General features: G+C 42.5%; 1 pseudogene; it reads right to left on the bottom strand.

The window, feature by feature from the left end:
• Positions 1-2,536: 2,536 nt before the first annotated feature.
• LOC103258879 lies at positions 2,537-3,253 on the bottom strand (annotated as a pseudogene).
• Positions 3,254-4,723: the final 1,470 nt, after the last annotated feature.

Genomic DNA, 4,723 nt, shown 5'->3' with positions numbered 1-4,723 from the left:
CCTGGCTAATTTTTTGAATTTCCATAGAGATGAAGCCTCTCTATGTTGCCTCGGTTGATCTTGAACTTCTGAGCTTAAGTATCCTCCGTCTTGGCCTCCCAAAGCTCTGGGGTTACGGGCATGAACCACCATACCCAGCCAAGATTTATATTTAATTTCATGTATTTTGAGTACCTCCATAATGTGGGTGGGTCTCATCTAATCGGTTGAAAGCCTGAATTTAAAAAACAAAACAACAAAAAAACCTCCTCCAAGCAAGAGGGAACGTGCAGTAGACAACACTTGATCTTGAACTGCGGCACCAGCTTCTCCTTGGGTCTCTAGCCCTACAGCACACACTGATGATTTTGGACTTGCCAGTCTTTATCATCATGTGAGCCATGTCCTTAAAATAAATCTATAAAGAAGGGCACACATATGGACTTCACAGCAACTTGGATGGATTTAGAGTCTATAATACTTAGTGATCTATCACAGAAACCAAGAACAGAGTACCACATATTCTCACTCATAAGCGGACCCTGAACACTTACCATAATACTATAAGAAAGGGATTGGCAGTAGTGGGATACTGCTGAGGTGGGGGGAGGGGAGGGGACACACAACATCAAAAAGGCTACCTGATCCCCCCCAGGCAAAATGGGAACCAAAGGGAAGCCCAAACTTTACCTGTACAGTGTCCCCTTGTATACTGAATCCTGAATTGTACCCCACATCTTTAAAATAAAATAAAAAATAACTAAATCTCTTTCTACATATATATACAATCTATTGATTTTGTTTCTCTGGAGACACCTGACTATTAGAACATTCTCTGGCTAGCATATTTTTAAAGTTTTTTTTTAAATAGGTATTTTCAAATTGCTTCTCAAGAGGCTTAACAATGATTATTCCCACCAGCAATGTATTAGAGGACATGAAGTGACAATTCACAAAGAGGAGAAACAGTGACAGGTGTCTGTATCATCCACAGCATTCAACATTTGTATTTTAAAAGTGCTGCTTTTAAAGAGTATTTCTGTGTTGTGTGGATTCAAAATTCATGTTTCTTTGTCTAACCAAAAAAGTAGAACATTTCTGTTTTTTTTTAACAGATATTCACTTTTTTTTTCTAGTTTTCTTTTTTAAGAATCAAGGTTTTCACATTTAGTTCTCTGGAATATAGTTTGGCGTATGCTGTATGATCTGATTTCTTCCAAAATGGCTAATATACTGGTTTAAGGGTTTTTATTGTCTAATCCACTGGGCTTTGGTTTTCTCCCCTACCAAGTGAGAGGAATGCTCTGGAAGTGATTCTCAACTCTCTTTGAACGTCAGAATCACCTGGGGGCACTTTGTTTCTTTGAGTTGGAGTCTCACTCTGTCGCCCAGGCTGGGGTGCAGTGGCACACTCATGGACACTGCAACCTTGACCTGCTAGGCTCAGGCAATCCTTCCACCTCAGCCTTCCAAGTAATTGGAATTACAGGAATGTGCCACCACATCTGGCTAATTTCTTGATTTATTGTAGAGATGAGGTCTCGCCAAGTTGCCCAGGCTGGTCTTGAACCCGTGGGCTCAGGCAATCTGCTCACCTTGGCCTCCCAAAGTGCTGGGATGATACGTGGGATCACTTTCTAAAAACCGAGTTACCTGGTCTTAATTCCTGAGTTTTTGTTTCAACTGATCTGGGGTGGGAACTGGGACTTACTTTTTTCTCTTTTCTGATTCTTTAAATTTTAATGTGCACTAGGTTTGAGGAAGCTGAGCTACATGACCACTGAGGTTGTTCCACCTCTCAACTCAGATTTGAGAGAAGCTGTCTGTGACATCCATGAGCCCATTGCTCTCCAGGTAGCAACACTGGACCAGGCTGGCAGAGCTTGGGAAACGTGGGAGAGTGAGGGGGAGATTTCCCTTTCTTCTTCTCCACGATTTCTGGAGCTTCCTGGTCTATGAGGTGACACACCTAGTGGCCCAGGTCACAGAGGGTAGCTCTGCTCCTCTGAGAACTCAACGATACCTCAGATTTTTTTGCCAAAAATAAATCAGTAGCAGAGCAAAGCAGTGTACAAAGGAGGGAGACCCCCTACAAAAAATCAAACATATCTTTTGGAGGGCAAGCCCTTCATAGTGCAGGTTTCCCCTACCAGGGGGGAGTGTTCTAGAAATCCATCGGCATTAGTGTACCAGCTAACGTTGTTATTAGAGGCTGCGTTTGGTTTCAGTGAAACTTTTTTTGAGATTCTTTTTTTTTTCAGCATTAAATGATTATTTTTCAGGTTTAAAAAATTTCAAAATATGCATGTACAAGATAAATAAAACAAACTACACAGAATCACTGGAGAGCAGAATACATAAATATACAGGGTTCTTTATAGGACACAAAAATTATAATGTTATCAAACAACAAAGGGTCACATTCAAGAAAGGTAGGCAAAGTAGACCATCTTGGCAAAGAATGGTCCAGGACATTCTTGTTTAAAGTAGTACTTGCCATGAAATGATGCTAGCGAGAGTCTCATTCTGATGATATAGCTAACATACACATCCTGCCCTAAGATGGACCAGGATAAATCCCCTGAACACCAGGACAAATTTTCTTTTCTATGCCTCCTTGCTGTCCGGCTTTCCTTTTCTGTGTTGAGCTGTGTATTTTGGCATCAGCAGCCTCTGGTAGAGTATCAAGCACCTTCTCCTCATCAACTTTTTGTCTTGCAGGCTTCTCTGTCCACTGCCTGGCATTTTTTAAAGGAAGACTGGCTTATTATATTTAAATTCTGAGGATATATCAGCCATGAGTGGGTCGTCAGGGTGGGGTTCTGATATGAGCAGTTGAATAGAGGTCAACACAGTTGCAATGTTATGAATGGTCTCCAGGCACCTTTTGGTGGAAATTTGAGAACATATAAACAGATCCTTCCACCTGAATCAATGTTTGGATGATAAACTGGAGTGAGAAATTGAATCTGAGGCAGTTCAAATGGGTACCTCTCAGGAATGATAACTTCCAGCTTGAAAATACCTTTCTCATAAGGTGTGTTGTCTCCACCCAATATCTGAGCTCGCAGATCATCCATTTGGTCTTTACTTGCCAGCATGTGATGTGTGAGGGTACCTCTGTGGCTAACATGTGCAGCTCTTTCTTCAGTTGGGAAACTCTCTGCCTGGTTTTCAAGTAAAAGGGACCACACACAGTTCACTCACACTGGAGATGGCTGGGATGCACTGCACAGATTTACCTCATGAAGATTCTTTCATTGTGTTTGCCCATTTCATGATGGGTGATTTTATTTCCTGAGATGAAAAAGTCCTTGAAGGAAAATGTTTTGCTGATGTGGAAGAGGTGAAACAAAAAATGGCAGAAGCACTAAAAGGCATCCAAATTGACGAGTTCAAAAACGGTTTTGAGCAGTGGAAAAAGCATCTCAGTATCTGTATTGCATCAAACGGAGAGTATTTTGAAGGTGACTAAAGTTTAAACATGTAAGAATAAGTACACAATTTTTTACAAATAAATTGCTTTTGGGGGGGTCCCCCTCGTATATTTTCTTGAAGGAAATCAGTCATTCATTTGTTTTGCTGACTGATTTTTGGCCTGGACCTGACCTTAACTCACCTTGATAATCCACAGATTGTCCCCAACTTGGTATTTCTGTCAGTCCCTGCCCTTTACTCAGCTCAGCCAGGACATGGACCCCTCAGGAAGTGACTCAGGATTGGCTGCGTGTTAGATCTCTTGGGGAGTTTTTAAAAATGCTGATGATTGAGTCCTACCCCCAGCAATTCTGAATTCATCCAGGTGGTGTAAAAGCATCTGTAGTTTTATGATGTTTCCAGGGTGACTCTAACATGTAGTCAGATTTGCCATCCACTACTCTGGGAGACAGTGGTGCAGGCTCAAGTTGCATTGAAGAGAGAGAAATATTGTTGAGAAAGAAAATTCTGGACAAATTAATTTTTAAAAAATCAATCAAAGGGAAAGAAACGAAAGGTAGATGGCCTAGTGTGGATAAACCCTATTCAAGGGCCAGAACTACTTTAATGTAGGCCTAAACAGGAAGCATACTGGGGCCTGAGCTTCCTCACAGCCAGGTAGACACTGGTGGGACAGAAATGGAAAACACGTGGATTAGTTCAAGTGGTACCCAGGTGGGCCAAAGAGCTTGGAAGACTTGGAAGTTGGACCAGTATTGGCACTCTGGAGAGTGTATCCCACGGGAAGGCTTTAGTCAGCTAAGCAGTGACTTTCTGGTTCTGGACAGTTTACTTAAGGCAATGGCCGAGTCAGTGTTTAGCGACTCGACGATCAGGATATGACTCCCACGAACCGAGTCAGAGGGGAGCAGGACACAGTGGCTCCATCTGCAGGGAGGAGAGGGGCTGGGAATAGGGGCTGTTGTGAGATTACTTCTGGGGCAATTTTTCTTTTCTGGTTCCTTGTACTAGAACGTAAGCTCTGTGAAAGCAGACACACATGATTTTGTTGTCAACTACTCTATCTCCAGCACACACCACAGAAACTATTGCATAATAGTAGGTTCTCAGATATTTTGTAGTTGGTAGTGGTCTGTTTCTATCACATCTGAAGCTTACAAGTAGCAAGGCATGGGGTTGGTCCCCTCTCTCTGGTAAGAGGCAGGTAGGCAGATACTAACATCCTCTCCATTCTGGGATACAGTTGGGGCTGGGGCTGACAGGAGGGTTTCTTTATTGCTATACTGTGAAAAGAGGGGGGGGGGGT

Source organism: Carlito syrichta, unplaced genomic scaffold (assembly GCF_000164805.1).
Source record: "Carlito syrichta isolate Samal-C Ts95f unplaced genomic scaffold, Tarsius_syrichta-2.0.1 Scaffold302396, whole genome shotgun sequence".
Classification (NCBI taxonomy): Eukaryota; Metazoa; Chordata; class Mammalia; order Primates; family Tarsiidae; genus Carlito; species Carlito syrichta.
The sequence above is the reverse complement of the archived record's forward strand: the minus strand, read 5'-3'. Positions and strand labels throughout refer to the sequence as shown.